The sequence below is a fragment of the Protopterus annectens genome, chromosome 14.part0, assembly GCF_019279795.1.
Source record: "Protopterus annectens isolate FY-2018-M chromosome 14.part0, PAN1.0, whole genome shotgun sequence".
Classification (NCBI taxonomy): domain Eukaryota; kingdom Metazoa; phylum Chordata; order Ceratodontiformes; family Protopteridae; genus Protopterus; species Protopterus annectens.
Genome location: NC_056748.1, coordinates 127,777,701 through 127,799,188, shown reverse-complemented (window position 1 = coordinate 127,799,188; position 21,488 = coordinate 127,777,701). Strand labels below are relative to the sequence as shown.

General features: G+C 36.9%; 1 protein-coding gene across 1 annotated transcript in view; it reads right to left on the bottom strand.

Annotated features, from left to right (window-relative positions):
- Positions 1-21,488, bottom strand: part of LOC122788631 (EF-hand calcium-binding domain-containing protein 6-like) — a 516,700-nt gene that overhangs the window by 387,933 nt on the left and 107,279 nt on the right. The window lies entirely within an intron of this gene.

Below are 21,488 nucleotides of genomic sequence, written 5' to 3'. Positions count from 1 at the left end.
GAGTTAATATATTTAAGTATTGGGGGTGCGGAGCAGTGCCTTCTTGTTGTGGGGTGCAGGAGGGTGAGGCCCTATGCAAAAATGCTATAATAGTGATTTCTGTTGTTTATTTTTTAAAGTATCATGTCTCCCAGCATCTCAACTAACCCTTCTGACAGAAAAGCAAATGAAATACAGCAAAAAATGCAGCAATATTTTATTTGGTCTTTTAGCAAATAAAATCACAAAATAAAGCACTTTCACTTTATTTATTTGTTTGTTTGTGTCTTTCGGCTTTTCCCGGTTAGGGGTCGCCACAGCGGAACTCCGGTCCGCTAATGATTGGGAGTTTAGTTTTACGTACTGAGTTACCAGCCCTGACACAAAACCTTCAACGAAGGTACGCCCATTCACGCATGTCTCGACGCAGAAGACGTTCTAGCTGAGAATCGAACCGGACAGCGTCTTACTGTGAGGTGACAACACTACCGCAGCACCACCACCGCAGGCTCACTTTCACTTTATTTAGAATATGTAAATACTATCCTACCATATAAATGATTACCTGTGATTCAAATCTGTTTGTACAAATAAAAATAAGTGCCCCTAACTCTGAATGTGCCACAAATAAATACAAGGGCAGTTTCAGAACAGCTCCTCCATTCGAAACATGCTTTCTATCTTTACTCTGAGATTAAAATTTGAAAGGAGCACCAAAATAAATGCTAAACCAAATAGTAAACAGCATTATCAAATACTATTTCTGTGATCATCATATCCAATCCTCCTTATATAGACAAGCAAAGTAGAGAAAGTAGGCCATGTCCATAGTTACGTTTACAGCTGTTTGCTTACTGACAGTGAAACAGCCTCCCGACAACTTTGCTTTCTTTTTAAGGACGTGTCTGTAACTGTCCTTGGCATTTATAGATTTTGAGTCCCAAGCTGTACATTGAACTCATTGTATACAGAATTTTGGAACAGCAACATTCTTGCTAGCTGAATTTAACAGCTTTGCGATATATTCTTCAATAATGTTAAACCCATTTGAGTTTAACAAGATGTCCGATCTTGCTATAATGTTTTCTCTGATGTTATGTGACTTGAAGGCTTGTTGTCTCTGCAACCCTGGAGGGGCCTGAAATTGATCAGTTTTGATAGGGGCCCTACCCTGGTAAACAACAAACATAAATAAATACATGACATTTTTTTCTTGTTCTTTCTTTTCCTTTCTTTTTTTCTTTCCTAAATATTATTACTGATTCGATTGCAAATTTTCCAAGATCAATATTCCATGCTTTCAGTGCCAGGACAGCAAAGAAAAATGCATGAAAATTTGCAATAATCTTCAATAATAAATCCAGGAAAAAGAGGTAGTGAACACAGTTATTCAGAAAGAGACAGAAAAGACTAAAACTGTTTATATATGCTTTGGGTATGTATGTTTCAGTGGGAGTTTTTACCACCAGATAAGGCAACTCAGACAGTGGAGAGATGATAAAATCAGGAAGCAAATGAGAGTAGTGTTGCTGGAACTGAATTTGTCCTCAAGTTTTGGTGAGTACCTTCATGAGGTGGACCCTGTTTTTACAAAATTTCACCAAGATGACACTGATATATAGACTGTATTTTATAAAAGCATATAGCAAGAACAGAAGTATACTGTAGATTAAAAGAAAAAACAGCTGGATGCACAAGTCCCAGGATAAAATAATGCACAGTTCTGGTATATGCACTGGTGCCAGGACTGGAAAAAATAGAATCCTCAGGGCACAGAAACATTCCTACAATGTGGTTAGACCAGGCCCACAGGGAGGATGGCCCCCTGTCACAGAAAGAAGTAATAGTCCACAAAACTCACAAAAACCTGACAGGCCAAAAAAGAGCCTAAGAAAGAAATTAGGCATTGTTACTATTATGCAAGAATCCCAGAATTTCCAGACAAAAAATATATAAAAAGATTAAGAGAGAGAAATTAGAGGAAAGAAAAATACTTGCACAAGAAAAAACATCAAAAGCTTGCAATACAAATTTGTGTTCAGTAATACAATGAATTATAATGACCAAGAAACCCTTGACTGTTTGGAAAAAGAAGTAACAGAGAAAGTGCAAAGATATAAAGATCAAAATCTAGAGATTTTTGAATGGCGTGGAAAAGAAACATGGGCATGGTAAAGAAAGAGAGATCTGATATAGTACAATATTTATGTAAAGGAAAAAGCCAAACTAATCTATAACAAAAACGCAGCTCCAAAGATATTTGAAGAAAAATACAGGCAAAGGCACCCATATATGGAAATTTTCACAATACAAAAAGTAATGTCACAAAGCGAGAACGCAGAACAGAAGATTATTTAAGTAGAAGTTAATCAAATAGAAGTTGAAGTTATGGAATACCTGCAAAGTGAGGGATTTAGTGTAGAAAGTCTGCGTCTATATCATAACATCGGCAGCTTAGGTTGTTGAATCCAAAAACATCGACACCTAACTGTCGAAAGCTTACAATAGCGAACAGCCACATAATCAAAGTCTTTCCTAGGGAAAGAATTTGAGTGGCTGTCCATAAAAAAAATAAACGAACACTCCCAAATATAGTGGGGGGGTTTTTCCCTCCATACACCCCCTAACTAAATATACCAACTCCGAGATTGCTCTACATTGGGGAAAAGGCAAATCCCCAATAACAGCCACGCAAATTATTTCCCAAGGAAAGAATTTGATAAAGTGGCCATTCGCTTTTGTAAGCTTTCGATGATTAGGTGTCGATGTATAAGCATTCAGCAACCTAAGCTGTCAACAATACAATAGAAACCCGAAAGTCTAACACAGGTTACATCATAGCATGATGGAACAATGAGTCCCCAGATTAAGGAGAAACAGGTGGAATGGGATGCATCTGATCAGTTGCCAAATGAAGATGCTCTGGAGCCTTCAGTAGGAAGCCAGTGCAGAAATTCAGTTGGAGTTGCACAGCAAGGGAAGGAAGGAGCAGGAAGTGGTGGTAACTCTGATGCAATCAGTGTTTTGCAGTGATAGGCTAGTGAGTTCTCATATGAAAGGGCAAAAGATGACACAGGATGCAGATGCAGAGAATATGTCACAGAAATGTGTTCTGGAACTTTCTGTTGAATGCCTACAGGAAATGGAAAATAAAAAATATTCTTTCAGTTTAGAAGAAATAGATCTAAGGGAAGAGTTGCTTGATTTAATAGAGATAGATAGACATATAAAGATCGATGAAAAAAGTAGATTACAGAAAGTTAATAAGACCCAAAATGTTAATTAAGTCTGATAAAACAAATGAACACAGAAATCAAGACTAATAACAGAAATTCATGTGATATAATAGAAATAGATAGGATATACTACTGTGCAACCAAATTAATAACAGATAAGTCATACCACAAAACTACAGGGCAATAACAGAAGGGAGGGAAGAAATAAAATGCCATCATGGAAGTATCGAATAGAGAAAACTATAAAACAATTAAGAAGTGCCACTGTTAGAATATCACAGAACAGGGACTAGATCAACAAAAATGCTTAGAAAGATAGACATCATAAAAGCAACATGCAGCATTAGATAATAATAAATAATAAACTAAAGACAACAACACAGGCAGAAAACGAATGAAAACATATGCAGATATATATAAAGGAAAAGTACAAAATAAGCATTTCATTGACGACCCAAAATTGTTTTATAGATAATCTGGAAACAAATAAAAACACCACCACAAAAGAAGAAATAGACATGTTTTGGAGACATATCTATGAAGACCCTGTGGAACATAACAAAGATGTTAAATGGATAGAAGAAGTAAAAGAAAGAATAAGAAGTTTAAAGGTACAGAATATGAAATGGGATGAAGTAATGGCCAGAGAGATTGAAAGAAAATTAAGAAAAGCTCCTAACTGGAAAATCCCAGGCCCAGATGCAGTACCTAACTTCTGGATAAAAGTATTAACATCATTGCATGAAGATTTAGCCCTGAGTAATAACTACTTATATGCACACCCTGAACAGATGCCAACCTGGTTAACAACAGGGAAAATAATACTCCTCCTTAAGAGTGAACCTGCAAGCTATCCGAAAAACTACAGACCAATAACCTGCCTTCCAAAGATATATAAACTATATACAGGAATTGATGCTGACAAAGTCTATAGCATACAGGTGTGAACAGAAGAACTCAAGCCTAGTACTATAATTTAAATCTTGCAAGCAGCTTTTAGTCATAATCCTTTAATTCTGCATGCTATACTTCCAAAGTATACTTCCAGGGAAGTAAATAGTGTGGGAAGAAATAGCCAGGGAATTGTTATGGCTAGGCTTGTATAGGCCCTAGGGCTGATAGCCTAGTACCAACCTATGAACCTATGAACTTGTCAGACGTCAGGCAAACTTTCTCTGTAATTTCATTCATTTAAGTAAAATAAATTTTCAGCATGACAACTCTGGGAGACTCTAGTTTGTCAACAATTGCACTGCCTTTACACTATTATCATGAAAGGTGCTATCACGTACCAAATGGAACGATTTCCATATAACAATTCCAAAAGAAGTCTAAGTGAGAAAAGGCTTAATGAAAATGCAATAGCTTATTAAAAACTGCCGTGAGATAACGTGTCAAGAAAAAAAAAATACATCTATTAGACTTACAGAGGTGTAGCTCCCTTCTGTAATTCTAAAATCAGTAATTCTGAGTCCTGGAATTATGAAAACAAGACAATGAAACTAAAGGAGAAAAGGGAATATCGACTATTGCTGTTTTTATTTTTATTTGTTGTCTTTTATTTTATTTTATGTTCATTTGTTACCTGGGATAGTCTAACTGGACAAGTATTCCTTTCAACAGAAGCTCAGGTACAAAAGATCCACAAAAATACAGTAACGTTGAATAGAAATTTAAAACCACAAACATTAATATTGATATAGCCAAGCCCCCCTTCACCGCTGCTACATATATACTTTGAGATCAACAAACCTCTGAGAAACAATACTCTCAGAGTCAGACTTAGTGATCTTAAGTTCTTATTTTCACAAATTCATACCAAAGAGCAGAAAAGGTTACAGAGACAAACCAGTCAGTGAAAAAAAATGCAAGAAAGACCAAGCCAAGGCAAGGCTTTAGTGTGTAAAACCTTAAACCTCTTGTAGTGGAGGTCCGTGGGATGATCACTTAAGGGCATGCAGTGTTTCAGCTACAAGGCTTCTAAATACCTGTGACTTTTTAGTTTTTAAGTCTTTATGGGTATATTCAGGGCAATAAAGCCAAACCCCACTAGCTGTATGCTGCATTCACTAGCCTTTTTTTTTTACCTTGTCAATACAGTATTAGTGGATTGCTTTATGATGAAATGACTGTGAAGATTTCTTATCAAAGCATTAACTAATTATGCCAATAAAGTGACTTTCAGTTGTCCTCTGTATAACATGCATGTCCTCATGCTCAAACACACACATACTCAATATTTATCTATGTGAGGGGATGATTTTGTGCTGAAAGAGAAAAGGCTCTTTTTGGCTTTGATGAGAAAACAGTTGCTTCAAATTCTTTACAAACTTCTAAGGCTGCATTTAGAATTATCTTTAGATTTCTAGTCTCTAGTAATGTTTGCAGAGTAGTGTTTTGCATTTATTTCCAGTGAAATAAGAAATGTGATACAACAGATCAATAACTCAGATGTTATTAATAGACTTCAAACTTTCTATTTGTGTTAGTGCACCTCTGTGGTAAGTACATGACTTGAAATACTTGGCAATTTTAGAGCCTTGAGGTCACAGTGATGCTCAAAGTTACAGCACAGTGTGCCACAAACTGTTTAAAGATGCACTCATTCGGTCCAGTTTTTAGAATATTTTTGTTTGGATAATAATTTTATTTAAACTTTAGGATGTTTTATTTATTTATTACTCATATTGTAACAGTAGTTATATTTTTAATAATATATGCTTTTTATAGGAAATAAATACCAACTTTTAGCTTATTTGTTTATTACGTCAGTCATATGAAAACCTAAATCATTATCCACAAAAAAAAGAAGAACAAACTGCCTCTAGGGGGACTAGTATGACTATTAATTTCACGCTGTGGGTTTAACCTAAATCTGCACCTTACGTGCAAAAACAAATCTTGTTTACTGTTTCTTTCATTGCAGCTGATTGCTTCAAGCCAATCCTTCTGAATTAGAAAATTGCAGCCTCTGTAATTAGAATTCCCAGAACATTTCTTTCCCAGTATGTATCAGAGCTGGCCTAGAGCCATTAGAATGTTAGCAAGTCTTCTATTCCTGTTAAGAACTTTTATAGCACCAAACAGATTATGTGTTGGCTTCATTGCCTTCTTTCTATGTCTCTGGGCTTTTCATATACGTTTGTGCTTGCACATACATAGTTCTGTGATGACAGAAGAATCATTCTATATCTAGATACTGCAGTAGTTGTAGAACTCAAAAAAAAATGTTGGAAGCTTTTTGGTACTGCAAGAAATAATAAATAAGCAGACTTCCACACTCAAATGTGGGCTGCGACAAGTCTTATATGCAACTTGCAGTGCTCACTTTAAAAGTTTAAAAACTATGCAGACTGATCATAGATTACTAATAAAAAACATTTTGATAATGTTAGTAGTACAAGTGTAAGCTGTCGATGTACGGACTCCAGTGCCAACCATTTAGTATTTGCTGGATGTGACCTTCTGATAACAAAAACTCTTCCTTGGGCAGTTAGAAATGTCTGTTAAACAATTGCTCTGGCTTAGCCCTGCAAAGCGTGACAATAGGAAAACAGGCTTTGACAGGTGAATGAAGACAGTATTGTCCCTGTCTGTGGCCTATGACCTTGGGAGTGGTTTTAATGCCATGGTGTAAAGTAATATTGCCTAGAAAGGTCCACTGAGGCCAAAATAATGTGGTGACTCATCTTTTCTGTGACTGGTTTCAGTTTCTGAGAGTTTTACTGACACTACAAATGTATTCTATTGTTTAGCAGAATGTAAATGCCGAAAAGACAAATGCACCTGCTTGCAGGTACCTAAAAACAACCATATTGCACATACAAGCATGTGATCTAAAGTGACTCATCTTTTCTGCTCCTGAAAAACTACACTGCATTTCATTATGCTGTACTAGAACGCAGAATGTACATTTATTTTTTTTCACAATTCTACATTTAATTTATTTAATTTCATTTACTTTTTGCTGAATAAGTGGGTTTACCTAGGTAGTGAGCTGTTAAGATCAGAGGTAATATTTATTCAGACTAGGTGAGATTTGGCCGGAGCACCACAAACATTCCCTGCTGTTCTTATGATAAGTGCCTCTGGATTCCTAGAATCCATCTAGCTTACCACCAGCTCAGTAAAACTGGACTTCATTTTAGAGTTCTCTCCAAAGAAAGGCATTTTGTGTATCGCCTTACTGTCATAACATAGGGACAGAAGAACATATATCTGCCACAACATGGTCCTTCGTAAATTCATGAAAGATAAAATACATGTTGGTTTATGCAGTTATGTGAATGGCTTGGAAAAAGTCACCCTAGCAGACAGTCTCCACAAAGAGTTCCATATTATTTTACAAGTTATAAGCTCTATTATCTCTGACTTACAGTTCATATGCCCTTGATTCATGAAATGAAGTTGCTTTTCAGCAAAACTCAAACAGATGAAGTGTATTAATAGACTGCTCAATACTATGAACAAAATGATACATATTATTATTATAAATTACCTCCGGCCTGTTACCTGATTTATCTGATGGAACCACCTGTACTGAGCCAGAAGATATAGCAAACCTACTGGCTAATAGATTCAGCTCTAACTTCTCTCTCTCTCTCTCTCTCTCTCTCTCTCCACCTCAACCTTCCTTCAGGAAATACCATAACTCCCCCTGTTATCACTAGAGAACAGGTCCTTAATGCTCTCTGTAAGACCAAGAACACTGCATCAATGGGCCCAGACAATATCCCAGGATGCCTTCAAAATAGCATGAAACATGACCTATCAGAGCCTCTGGAATTACTATTTAACTGTAGCCTCCAAACAGGCTTCATGCCTCATGAATGGAGAAAGGTAACAGTCATCCCTCTACACAAAGGTGAACCATCTACAGACTACAGACCCATAAGTCTCACTAGTCTTATATGTAAAGCCATGGAAAGGATTATTATGGAAATGATCAATAGAGATATAGTAAACCTCCAGACACTGGACCCAACCCAGCTTGTTTTCATAAAGGGCAGATCATGCCTTCTCAACCCGGTAGACTTCTTTGAGAAGGTCACCAAAGCAATGGATGAGGGCGCAGACAGAACCCAGGAAGTTAGAATTGGGGAGAACACCTCTACAAAGAGGCCAGTCACAAATGGTGTCCCTCAGGGATCAGTCCTTGGACCGCTCCTTTTTGGCATTTACTTCTCTGATGTCAAGGCCAATGTCAGTGACCTCTAGCTGAGTAAATTTGCAGATGATTGTAAATAGGAGCTGTCATTGAATCCCACACTGACACAAATGTTCTCCAGGAGGGGGTGACACAGACAAACAACGGGTGTCAGAGCCATGAACTAAAACTAAATGCCATTAAATGCATAATAGTATCCTTTGGGAAGTTATCCACCTCTGCTACCTATTTTATTGACAATACACCCCTTAGAGTTGACCCAGTAATCAGGGACTTAGGGACACACATAGATAGTAATCTAGCCTTTGACCATCATGTATCTACAGTAGTGAGGAAATCATTCTATGTTGCGCAACTTATAAACATAGGTATGGCATCTAAGTCAAAGGAAGTCATTGTTCCACTGTATTCAGCATTCATCAGACCTATCATTGAGTACAGTGCCCCCTTTGGTACATACCTAACCAGGCATATCCAACAACTGGAACATCCACAGAGGTTCCTCACTAAAAGAATACAGGGCTTAAGTAAAATGTCCTATGAAGATAGCCTCAAGGCTATACCCTTGTATTCTGTCTCCTAAAGGCTTTTGAGGGGAGATTTATGCCTGACATACAGGGTATTGACAGACCCCACTTTGATTGACCTCCTGCATATCCACAAAGCAAACAGCACAATAATTACCCATTCTAAAGACTTAAATCTTGCCTGTGATATAAATAGGACTTGCTGGAGAGACAGGTATGTATCCCAGAGATTACCCTGTCTCTGGAAAAGGCTCACCATCCATGTGAAGCAGAGTTCCTCCCAACCCAATTCAAGTTCAACTTGGACAATTGGATGGGAACAGGAAATTTATCCCTGGTTTGGCACATATGTCTCTAATGGACACAGGCAGCCTGTAAATAGTTCATCTCCCAGGCCCTGGCTTGTAAATATTTTATCTCTCAAGCCTCTGCTTACACTTATCAAGGGTATCAGAACTTGTCAGAAATATGGGATGCATGGCTAGGCTTAAAATGGCCCTTGTGGTTGTTAACCTACTAAGCACCTGTGAACCTACAGTATGAACCTATCCACTTCACTGTTGACCCTTTTTTCATTCATTCTTTTATTACCGGTTTAATCCAAGCCACAGCCTATCCTGACACCCCATGAACACAAGGTAGAGAAACTAATCAATCAGTGACAGGATACATACATACATACACACAGTCTCTCTCTCTCACACACACACACACACACACACACACACACACACACACACACACACACACACACACAGCTATGAGCAATTTATTTTGGAATGTGGGAGAAATTTGATGTACCAAGTGAAAACTTCAACTAATAATTTCACTGCTGACACCTATCAAAGTAAAAATTTATTGTGGTGCACTAAGCCTAAACACTGAGCAAAAAAAAGAAAAGAAAGGAAATGTCAGCATTAATTAAGAAAAAGATTTACTAGCATGAGCAAGTCTTTAGCCTCTGTTTTAAGAAGACGCAATCACATTCGACAAGCCCCTGAGGCTCTGTAGCCTACAGGACTGAAGCCATATAAACAAAGGACTTGCATTCTAGAGGTGTATAAATGAACCCTTGAAATCACTACCAGGTCCTCACTGACCAAACAGAGGAGCTGAGCTGGCTGATAACTTTGGATCAATTCTTTTGAAATTGCTATGTGTATTAAAAGTATTACTTTGTATGTAATCCTAGAAGCCGCGGTGGTGCAGCGGTAGCATTGTCACCTCACAGCAAGAGGTTTTCCCGTTCGATTCTCGGCTGGCGCACCTTCTCTGTTGAGTCTGCATGTCCTCCCCGCAGTCGAGTGGCATTCAAAAGACATGCATGAATGGTCATGCCTTCGTTGAAGGTTGGACGTCGGGTTGGCACCTCGGCACCATAAAAATCTACTGCCAATCATTAGCAGACCGGAGTTTCGCTGTGGCCACCCCCAACCGGGAAAATCCAAAAGCAGAACAACAACTTTGTATGTAATCCTACATTTGACCACTAGCTAGTATAACTCAAGCAGAATATGGAAAATGACAGCAGAATAGCAGATACCACTCAACATCTTAATTTAGAACCAAGCACATCAGGAAGCCCTAAAGTAAAGGACATTTGCTGTATAAAAACTGTAGTAATTTTCAGTCTTCTTTTATTCTCCTTATTCATTTCAAGAACAATCCAAATATAGAATATCTATATTATATGACGAAAAGACATGGCATATTCCATTTCTATTCACATTTTATAATCTTCCTTTTCGTTTTCACTACTCTTTCATTTCCATACTTCATAGGCAGAAGTGGATAAGAGGTCTGATGCCTATGATTTTACTGCAACCTCTCCTTCCAGTTTCCAAAAAGTAAGAAAATGACAACAATTCTGCCACATCCTGCTATGACTGCTAAAATCCAATACCAAAAAGAAAACTATGTTCTGTGAACACAATGTTATACTGGAAGATTCTGAAAAACAGGAATAAAGGTAAACAGGCTTAAAACCCTAAAAGCTAGAGCGTAGATCAATCTGCATATACCATACCTAGATGTGCATATATTTTATTACTCCAGTCCAGAAACTCAAAATGCTCTAAAAGCTCTTTTGAAGCATTCTACTCACATCCCTGTAATACCACCCCAGCATCAGAGTACTGCTAAAGTAATTATATCTTCCTACCCCCAGAAAGTGCTACATAACTGTTGACAGAAATCACAGGTTTCAGATATAGGAGCATATATGAGAAAATGATCTCCACCCATAACCTTTTCCATAACAGCCCATGCCCAAATTTATCAAATCTAGTTGAATGGCATAGGCTAAAGATGGCAATATGGTCACCTTCCCTGCAAATATTGTACATCCCCTAAACAAATAAATGGGATATGGAACACCAATTTCCCTTCCTTCCTGTAACCTGGAATACATTATCTCCCTTGTTAAGGTCTATAGTAAATGGGAATGAGTTTAAATCCTTATTAAAAAACAACTGTTAGCAGTTTCCTGTTTGTGGATATTCCTGCAAAGTCTAAGTTCTGTGTGTAGTAAACTGCAGTTGTTGATCCTCTGAAAATTGTGAAATTATGTGAGACCCTAGTACAGTGAAATGTAGTTAATAATCAACACTGGTTGGGCCTGCAGCGATAGGTAACAACAACTGTGAATCAACAGCCCACATCACAAGGAGTCACAAATGTAAGAAGCTGAGAAAGGAAGACGATGTAGAGGCCTATCTGATGACACTGAAAGGTGTGCATTCTGGGAAGAGTGGCTCCAAACTAAGTGGGCCAGAATTCTATTGTCACTGCTAATCGGGGCACTGAAGGATTATGTGGATTTAGTAGATAATGATGCACACTACTATCAGAAACTGAAAAGAGAAGTTTTAGCAAGCAATGGAGCTTTATCTGAAGCACAATCTTTTCTGTTTCATAACTGGACATTTAATACGGACAGAGTGATAAAAGCATGCCTATAGAATGTGTCATTGCTGAACTTTTAACTGTTAGAACTCTATAATCTGTGTTTTGTCACTCTGTTGTTACCAACATTGTCAAATGTAATATTGTGGTAGATGGAAAAGAAATTCAGGAATTGCTTGATTTAGGGAATATGATTACATTAGTTAAAGCGTTATATGTCTGCAAGCTTAAAAAAATCTAATAAGTAGAAAATTGAAATTATATGTATATAACTGTATAGTAGTATTGGTAGCAACAGTAGTATATAATAGTATAAGTACCACCGCAGATCTCCCCTGAAAAGAGACTACAAGCCTAGTGGGACTAACCCAGTCAAGGAAAAGGATAAATAAATAAAAATAAATTAATTAATATGCATATGTGGGGCAAGAGGAATATCAGAAAGTATGTAGAAAAAACGAAATTTTCTGGCTAAAGTGCTGCACACTTTATGTCTAGTGCATAAATTAGCATATAATATGATAAATGGCCATGGATTAACCTAGTTTAAACAGTTATGGAAATTATGAAGATAAATGATTCAACCACATGTGGCCAGAAATGCAGGGCCACCATAAAAAAAAAAAAAAAGAGTGCAGCGAGGGAAAGTACAAAAGGAGTTAAGATAGTTAAATAAATATGATACTGAGTCTTACCAGAAGTCTCCAAAAGTTAGACTAATGAAAGATGGCAGAATGGAGACCAACAGAGAAGAGATGAGAGGAGAAAAAAAGTGGAGAAAGTGGATAAGAAATGAGTGAATCTCAAACAGAAAGAAAAGGAAACTAGGAAATTGAAGAGAGCCCTAAGAATAACCCTGCTACTCTAAAGCAGATAAACAATCAGAAACAGAAGTAGAACTCGAAGGTAAAGAAAGTCAGAAAATAGGGAAGAAAAGAAATAGAAAGTACCAACACACCTGCTGGAAAAATAATTATTTACAGGTGTTCCCTTTTACAAGGAGGAACTAGATGAAAAGAGAAACTCTATATCTGTATTTGTAAGAGAGGAGTTCACAGCCTTGACTTTACATCAGAATACGATTAAAATAATACTGACTTGGCTGACCTCCAAATAAGTCATGTCAATACCAAAAGGATCAATAGGAGGACACTGAGTAAGACCAGAAAAATATAGCTAATGAGACAAGGAACCAAAGGAACAAAACAAATCCACATTTTATGTCCATACTAACCGGGAAAAGCCGAAAGACACAACAACAACAACAACAACAAATTTGAGATATGAAAGTGCCTGCTCTACAAGGAAACAAAAAAGACAAAGAGAGGATATTGAGCCAGTTGTGGGTTCCAATGTCTTTTAGAACACTTGTAATGAAGTAAGTACATAGCCACATTTTGGGTGGGCATTTGGAACTGGGTAACATAACGGCTAGGATTTTAAATAGATTATATCACCTTAGTGTTATGAAGGACATTTATCATTTTTGAATAGCCTGTCCAAAGTGTCAAAGAGCAACACTAAACACTAGATTTACAAATCATTTGATACCCTTATCCAGAGCCATAGCTACCACATCTAGTGCCTTATGTAGATCCTTAAACTAGCACCCCCTTAACTCAAAGTTGAGAAGTCAAAAAGTGTTCTCCTCCATGCCTGCAAATTTCAGATGAGCTGTAAATGTAGTATCTGCACTCATTTATCAATGCCAATACTGCCCTCCTGCACCACTGGCACCTTCTGATCATTCCTTCCGGTAGCTTGTGCCCTAATTCTGGCTCTGTCCTTCTCCATAGTGGATGCTCATTTTGCATGCATAGCAATGGAAATTATGGGTCCAATTGTAAAAGCCAGTAAGTGCCACCAGTATAGCCTAGTAGTTATTGACTATGGTCAGTGAATCATTGCTTCTGTGAAGAGTCAGGGAAAATTCTATAGCCAAATAATTAGTACTGCTTTTTTTTCTTCTAGTGTAGGAATTCCTCAAGAAATTCTTACCGACCAAAGCACCCCTTTAATTCCCATAATGTGAGGTAACTAAGGACATCTGTGTACTAGCTTCAGACAGATGGGCTAATTGAGCAGTTTAATAAATAGTTTGACTAACAAAATAAAATACACAAAGGCTAAGCCGAGATTCATGAAACTGATATGCTCCAGTAGATAAAAGTGTAAGTTTAAGTTGGCTAGTCATATAACTCAAAATAAAAAGCTTTTTTTAGACATCTTAGAAACAGTAGGACATATACTCAATGTGATATCAAAGAAGAGCATATGATGTTCTGGTAACTGACTCTAATCTTTTTTAGATATTTTTAGACAAGTTTTCTGGACCAAAGAATTAAATAGATTCTGGCTGCTCTTTGGATCTGTCCCACAGTTTAGAACCCTGTCTAAAATTATTAGAGATAACCTTGCAGAAGGCTATTAAGTCAACTAATCATACAACAGCAGCTGGACATGATGATCTGGATGGGTATTTTTTTCCTATCATAATGAGTTTATGGCACCTTGTCTGCAGTTTTTATTTCAGAGCTCTCTCTATGTTGAGTTTGTTCTACCAATTTACAGGGAGGCAACTGTGCCAATTTTTAAAGAGGGTACCCTCACTTCCATTCCACTGATAACATTCACCTGATAGGTTTAATTTCTATATTGGGAAAATGTTTTAAAAGCATAATATGTGAACATATTACTGAGACCATATACTTGGGATTAGATATTTACCAGCATGGCTTTATGGAAAGTTCTTGTCTAACCAATCTGATGAGTTTTGATCAAAAAGTGTGGGAAGCCTTGACTCAATATCTATTAGTTGGTGAAGCTTACTTGGACTTAGCACAGGTTTTTGATTCCATCTCCTATGCTCATATCCTGAATATAATGAAAAAGTCAACTTTAATTGTTATATTATTAAGTAGATGACAAATTGGATGCAACGGAGAATCTGTAAGGTAAAATATAGAAACAATATTTTCTGTTACTAAAAGGATTTTAAGTGTGAGTGCCCCAGGGATCAGTCCTAGGGCCTCATCTGTTTACTGCATTTATGTCTGATTTTCCTACACATGGTAAGATCTGTAAAGTAAATCTGCTGATGACACTAAATTAGGAACTACTGTTACTAACCTGAAAGACCAATTTACGCTGCATGAATTTATGGATAAGATAGAACTGTGGTCTAGAACTAAATGTATAAACTTTAACGTAAACAAAACTAAGGTTGCACGTTATGGTATCAACATTCTTACTTATGTTTTTACCCTGAACAATACAGGTTAGTTAATGTCAATGTAGGTTCATAGGCTCCTAGGATGATACTAGGCTATTGGCCCGGAGGCCCTTATAAGCCTAGCCAAGAATTTTCCCCATGTTCCCTCAAAGTCATCACCTGTTTCCCCTGTTCAGCAGAGACACAGGTGGGATCCCTGGGGGTGTATTTTCTGTTTCCCATCCAGTCGTCCAGGTTCCTCTTAAAGAGGGCTATGGAGGTACTCTACTTAACATGGAGAGAGTGTCTATTTCACAGATGGGGGAGTCTTTGGGACACAAATCTATCCTGCCAACAAGTTCAATTAATGTCACATACCAGGTTAAGTCCTTGCGTGCATGTTGCTCGAGTGGAGTTTGTCTTACAGATATGCAGCAATTACATCAAGGCTGGATCTGAGATGGCTTTGTATGCCAGACACAGGTCACCTCTGAGCAGTCTATATGAGACTGAGTAGAGGGACCGGACTTTTAGCCTAACTGTGTATAATAAAAGATTTGGGGGTGTTGTTGGATAGTAAACATATATTTGAAGGCAACTTAAAGGCTGTGGTTAGGAAATGTCATATAACTACTAAAGACATCTTAGAACAATTATTAGCAGGGGCATGTAAACATTTTACCACTTTATAAAACAGTTATTAGGCTGTACATATAGTACTGCATGGTAGTCTCCTCATATAATAGGGCCCAGCTGAAAAGGTTAGAATGAATTCAGAGGTATTTCACAAAACAAACTTCCCAAGTTAAGGAATTGGATTACGTGAACTGATTAGAAAGATTGTCATTGTTCTCAATAAGTTATAGGCTAGTTAGGGATGAACTGATACCTACATACAAGTACGTAAATTACAAACAACTGTCAGTTAACTTAAGAAACATATTTAGAAATCATACTATGAAAACTAGGAATAACAATGGGTTTGTTGATCTTCCTTGTTATAGCACTTCTCTAAAAAGAGATCTTTTCACTGCCGAGCTGGTCTGTAACAAAGCCTTCTTCCATTTGCAATAAAGAAAAGCTAGAAGCCTGTCAGTCATATAGAATGATCTGGATTGTTGTTTAAGCAAGACAGTATTTGGCCTTACAGTGTTAGGTGGTAGGCTTCTTAAAGTCCTCACATACAGCCATGAACTTGGCTGAACAAACATTGCAATACTGAAGCAGTTAAGTTTGCCATTGTGTAAGCTTTAAGATGAAATCTTTTAAAATGTTGTACATAGCATGGTTGTGGAATTATTGAGGTAAATATAAATAAGCAATATTTGACACCTAGACCGTCAGTAGGATTTAACTGCAGATGCGCCTGGAGGCATCACTCGGATGTAACAAGTTCAAAACCTTAAAATTCTGTTATGGAAGGCTATAAAAGTGTATGATAAAAACTATGATCAAATGCTTTCATATCTTCTGTTTTCTGTAAGAGTAAGTACTCCAAGTCACAACTAAATTCAAATCATTTGAACTGCTGTGTGGCAGGCATTCTTACAAGATATAGCAAAAGAAACATGGGAAGAAAAAAATATATATATATGTGTGTGTGTGTGTGTGTGTGTGTGTGTGTGTGTGTGTGTGTGTGTGTCTGTGTCTGTGTGTGTGTGTGTGTGTGTGTGTGTGTGTGTGTGTGTGTGTGTGTGTGTGTGTGTGTGTGTGAAAACATGGGAAGAAAAAAAAAAATATATATATATATGAATGCGTGATAAGTCATATTTCTGACATGCAAGATATATTAATAACTGTAACACCTATAGTAAGAAAACATACACATACAGAGACAGCCCAAGAAATGCAGCAGTGAGCCTATAATAGAAATGCTCATTTTAAAGAATTCAAACCAGGAGATAAAACACTTATGAATAAGCATTGCTCTACGTAAGTTGCTTACAAAGTGCCAAAGACTATTTGAAGTTGTAGGAAAAGTAAGTTAAGTGAATTATAAGGTGAAACAATTAGGGAAAAGGAAAGAAGAACAGTTCTACTAGATACATGTTCTGTAACCTTGCAGATAAACTGACATTTCTGTATTAAGTACATCTGCAGAAGAAGTAAAGGCCCTATAATATGTTCTGAAGTCAAAACAGGGTAAACATTATCAATATCCCAGAAGCAAAAAGTGATAAAATTTGCACTCAAAAATAAGGATTCTAAGAGTAATAAAAAAAAGCAAAATACAAGTAGAACCAATTTAATCCAGCATAACAAAAAAAACATGCTTGGTGAGAAACTACATTCAAAACCATATCTGATAAGAGAGTATCAGCGCCAAACAATCATAGAAGAGGTAAAGAAAATGCTTTAACTTGGGACCATAAAAGAATCCCATAGTTAACATAATAGTTCCATAGTACTGATTCTCAAACCAGTAAAACCATAAGATTTTGTAATGACAAATAACATATCAAAATTTGACTCGCATTCCATTACCCGTTTCTGTTTTGGACATAGCTGGATGAACTCCTCAATTATAAAGTTCTGCCTTTTGGTCTCCACAAAGCACCTGTAACATTCCAGAGACTTATGGACAAACTTCTTAAACCCCATACTAGGTTTACAGCAGCCAGCCTGGATGATGTGATGATATTTTTACAAGAGAGAGAAAGCCATCTCCCTAGGGTTCAGGTCATTTTGGATTCCTTATACCAAGCTGGACTAACTGCTAACCCATCCAAATGCAAGTTAGTTGTGGCAGGAGCTTACTGTTTAGGTTATATAAACAGCCAATAATAATAAAAAACACAAGATGTAAAGACTATAACAGTACACCAGCTACTAAAAAGCAACTGAAGGCTTTCCTGTGCCTGACAAGCCATTATCAGAAATTTATTCTGAACTTTGCTGACACTGCATACCCATTAACTTACTAGATCAAGGAAGTGGCCCTCAGAAATTTAAGTGGACAAATAAAGAAGAACAAGCCTTCAGACAACTAAAGGCCGTGTTGTGTTTGGAGACTACAGTGAGAGGCCCTAATTTTGCCAAACAATTTCAGGTATGCACAGCATCAGTGCTGTATTGTCTCAGACTGTTTGGGGAGTGGACATTCCATATACGATATTAGACAAAAGCTCAGCAGCATGGAGAAGTGTTGTTCCTCAAAGAGACTGACAAGTTATCAACTGAGCCCTTATCCTCCAATTTTGTTAACTAAAGGAAGTTTGCCCTGGTTACAGACTATGCTCCTCTTCAATGACCTTATAGTCAGAAAGGCAATAAAACTAAACTGTCTTGTTGAGACACTCCAGCCCTACAATTTTCATATTAAACAGAAATTGGGCAGCAGCCGCCATAATGCAAATGGGATGTCTCATGTGTCCAGTGTATCTGCTTGTGCTTGAACTAGCTAGGAAGTAAATCAGCAGCTGCTGAACCAGGGCATGATGGGCCGCATGGGCCCTTTAAGACAGAAACACATAACTGGCAGGAAATCTCAACACAGAAGAGGTATATATTTGGGAATAAAATGGACTCTAGCAGAGAGATGATTAGATTCTATATTACAGCTAATGTAGAATGTATTTGTTAATGGGGTATCCTGCAACATAATACTAGTAGGTAATATTTATGCCAGTACTGCTCTCAATCACCAGCTTAATAAAACACTTCTCTTCCACAGTTTGGAGCAACTAGTCAAAGAACCTACACCCGACCAATTGACAGGCAATATCTCTGTTCTGCACTGCATTATAACCAACTTAAAAATGAAATGCAAAGGAGTCAGTATAACACCTAATACCGAGTACAATCACTGCCCATTTCTTTCTATCTGATCCTTCAAAGAGGTAAAGAAACCACCTTGTAACATCTTATATATTTTCAGAAACTAAATAGCATAAACTAAACAATAATCTATGAAACACTGATTGGTCCACTGTTCACAAGTGCACATATCCAAACACAGCCTTTGTCTACTTTTTGAAAACTTTAAGCCAAATTCAAGACCATTTCTTCCCAATTGTAAAAAGGAGGTTAAGGGGACAAAAACTATCCTTGGCTTTCACAGCAGCTAAAATGGCAACTTAAATGCAAGGATTCAATCTAAAATGAATGGAAACAACAACACTCAAACAACCAAATACTATCTTACCTTGCAACATTTACTGTATATATTGTCGATAATCGATATCTTGTTATTGTATTAAAGCCAACAACCTGTAATGTTGTTTACTATTGCTGCAACTTTGTATCTCTATTTATCATGTATATGATGTGGAGCTTTTCTCCCCGGGCATCCGCTGAAAAAAGACCTGCGTCCAGTCAGAATTTCCCGGTAAACAAATGTAAATAAATACAATAAAATAAATAAATAAATACATGACAGATACAACCACCTCAAAAAAGGTCATAACTGCTAGCAATGCAGCATCGACTCAGTTTATTAGAGACAGACAGTCCTTACTACTCTGCAACCAAAATAAAGAGATAAACCCTTTAACAGGCAGCATCACTGACTCTACAAAATCAGCAAATAATACAACAGAAGTCTTTACTTTGTTAAAGATTATAAAAACTTCCTAATAGATATTACTAATTACATAACCAAATACTACGTCCATGTTCAGACCCCTACCCCCACTAATTGACAATACAACACAAGACTCCCAAAATTCAGTCCTCCCAACTATACACCATAGTAGAGTACATCCCAACATTTTACTTTAGAAAATGCACTGTTAAATAAGTACAAACATCTCTTCTTAACATAAATGAAAAGGCCAGCCATAAGCTCTCAAAACTACATCCCACCTTTATGAAAATGTCAAAACACCCTCCACAGCAGCACCTGCTCTTAACCATTTTGCCACAGTCTTTAAGCACTCACACATCATGCCCTTCCCCACAAGAAAGCTAATCCTAAGAAATACAAAGATTACTGACTTATAGCAAATGTAGGCCGTATAACAAACATATTTGAAAAACTTGTATACAGACAACTCTGGGATGGCATAAACAAATATAGACTTCATTATGATAAACAACACAACTTCAGAAATTCGTTCAGTACCATGGCAGCAACAGCTACTGATGCTGTTTATAACAATAATAATAATAATAATAATAATATGAATGACTCAAAACTAACATAAGGTCTGTTCTTTGATATGAGAAGAGCAATCAAAACTGTAAATCAGAAACTGTTGCTCTACAAACTTAAGAAATTCAGTTTTGGACAAATGCAATAAGATGGTTTTAAAGTTACTTCCAAAATAGAACATTCCTGCTGTACCTAGGAACCTGCCTTCTGGCTGAAGGCACTATTTACATAGGAGTTCCATAAGGACCCATCCTTGGACTCACTGTTATTTTCCCTCTTCATCAATGATATATCCACTGACTTGCCCAACCTAAATGTGGTCCTTTAAGCAGATGATGTCTTGCTACTTGAAGGTGCTCATTTTTCCTGCACCTCATATCTATCTTCCTGGGTTATTTCTCAGTGCAAATCTGAAGATAGAATGATCCTCAGAATTAAATCTCTTATATCTACTTTCTTGAGTAGATAAAATCTTAATTCATTGTTAAAGGATGAATCAAGTAGAGAACTGTTAGAAGGGAAAGTACTAAAATATAAGCATCACAATAACTGTTAAAATGGATGTCTGTATTTTAGAATAATTTCTGGATAAGCTAGACCAGAAAACATGTTTGTATTCTGTGAGGCATGAGTATAGCAGTTGTGTGTTGCAAGTGTAAATAAAACTCATAGTTCTGCTTTGTTATAAAACAAAGGAATATTACGGAAAATTGCTTGCCTGAGAGAAACAGTTATAAACATGAATACAATGGCTTTATAGTTTGTTCTTGCTTTGTTACAAGTTTTTTAATGAATCTAGCCTTGTTTGTGTGGAGAACTGCAGACATGAGATCATGGTAAAACACAACACTGTATGAAAATATGCAGAGATGTAAGAGCTTTGACAGGTCATGAATGTTGATTGGATTATTCTACTGTCAAATAAGGATGTCAATTATGATTGGAAAGAAATTTTCAGAAGATATCATGTCAGAATGATTTGTACTTTGTTTCATGTACTTAGTCTGTCATGTTATTTAGTCTTAGAGTTTACATGATTTTGCTTTATGTGTAATCTCAGTTTGCTGCCATTCTATTCTGAATAATAAATGTGTTGCCTTAAACTGATTTCATGACTTAGTGAATGTACTTAAACAGACGGTAATAAGGAACCTCTTAATAGTAGACTGCAACTCACTACTCCTAGAAGTAGAATAGAAGTACCTAAGGATCTCCTTGAACCCTACTTTTTCATTTCCCCAAAAATGTTGACAATATTATAGCAAACTACTACACCATCTAAAACTATGCTATAGAGTATCACACCACCTCATCCCTTCAACTAATAATGCCTTGGCTAAAAATGCATTTATCCCTAAAATCAAATATGGGC